Below are 1,568 nucleotides of genomic sequence, written 5' to 3' on the forward strand. Positions count from 1 at the left end.
GAGGTGCTCGCGGGCGGCATGATTCCTTTTCGTGGGCACGATGGTCGGTGACGGCGTTTGCCCGTGGTCCTTCGGGTGCCGGTAGGACAATGCGGCTGCTGTGGTTCGACGGTGGTGCGATCCGGGTCGTCGGCGTCTTTGATAGGCAGCACGGATCTGGTTCGTGGTGGTGGACGACGTCCAGCGGTGCACAAGTACCAGGGGGCTGACCTGGTCCGTGTTGGTTGCCTTCGCATTGTGCTCCCCTTGCTTGCCACATGTTTGTGAGGCTCGTCCGACTCGGGCTCTCTAGGTGTTGTTGTGTCATCCGATGAGTCGGGTTGAAGACCACGGACATGGTGGCATTCGAGCTTGCTCGGTGGTGACCATCAGCAATCACTGGGTTGTATCCCCCTGGTCCACCGGGACCGGCTAGGGTCGCAGGTGTGGGCGCCTCCTATCGTGGAGGTGTCGACCCATACCCGGTGGCTGATCCCGGGCTAGGAGTGAAAGGGGGTGCCTTTTACTCCTCCTACTGTGGTTGGGTGGTCGCAAAGTGGATGGTTGGCAGCGTCTAGGGGCATGGATGTCGGGCCCGCGGTCGCGGATGGTGGGCTCCACGGTTTGCTTTTCGGCAGGCTCCGTGGTGGCGGTGGTGACTCCACCTCTTGGTCGTGCGGCCGGCAAGGGTGTAGTGTCGGGAGCTCTGGTCTGCTTAGGCAATGCCCAGATCTGGTGTGGATGGGTTTTCCCTCGGTTGTGGTGATGACCGGGGCTCCTCTTGGTGGTGTAGGCAAGTTTTCGAGCGAAAGCTTTGCGCTATCTGGCATCGGCGATGGTGGCGCCTGTGGGTGTCGCTTGCTTCCTAAAGTCGACGTTGTGGGTCTTGATCTTGTGCCACAGCTCCAGGTGAAAACCTTTGTCTGTTTGCTCGGACTAGTTAGTGGCGACACTATGCGTCATCACCCTCTTGGGGGCGCTATCATGGAGCTCGGGCGTCTTCTGTCAGAACTCGGCGACGTCTTAGCCTTGTTATAGGCTTAATGATTATCTTGTAATCTGCTTTATAAGAGGGTCTCTTCACCATGTTGTATTGTTCGGACTTGTACTTTGATGCATTGCTTTATATAATATAACAGGGCGAAAGTACGCCTACACCTTTATTTCGAGAAGGACATTGGGAGCAAGGCTAGGCTGATGGCAGGTCAGGGCGAGAACTCGTAACACCGCCCCGTATAATACTCCCTCCATTCCTAAATATAGCCATTTTAGAGATTTCAATATGGACTACGTACGGAGCAAAATAAATGAATCTACACATTAAAATACATCTATAAGATCTCTTAAAAAATTGATAATTAGGAACGGAGGGAGTAGTATGTAATTAACCAATGAAAATAACAGGCAAAAGTCGCTTGTTCCTGAAAAAGAAAATGATGAACTGCACAACCTGAACAAGCGGTATATGCATGGGAGGACTGCGCAAGATTTGAAGCACCCTACATATACTCCCTCCGGCCATCAGCATTTACCTCGCCTGGGGTACTTATTTTGGATAACCCTCGCAGTTGCAGCAAATCCATTTTGTT

This window comes from Triticum dicoccoides, chromosome 2B, assembly GCF_002162155.2.
Source record: "Triticum dicoccoides isolate Atlit2015 ecotype Zavitan chromosome 2B, WEW_v2.0, whole genome shotgun sequence".
Taxonomy (NCBI): Eukaryota; Viridiplantae; Streptophyta; class Magnoliopsida; order Poales; family Poaceae; genus Triticum; species Triticum dicoccoides.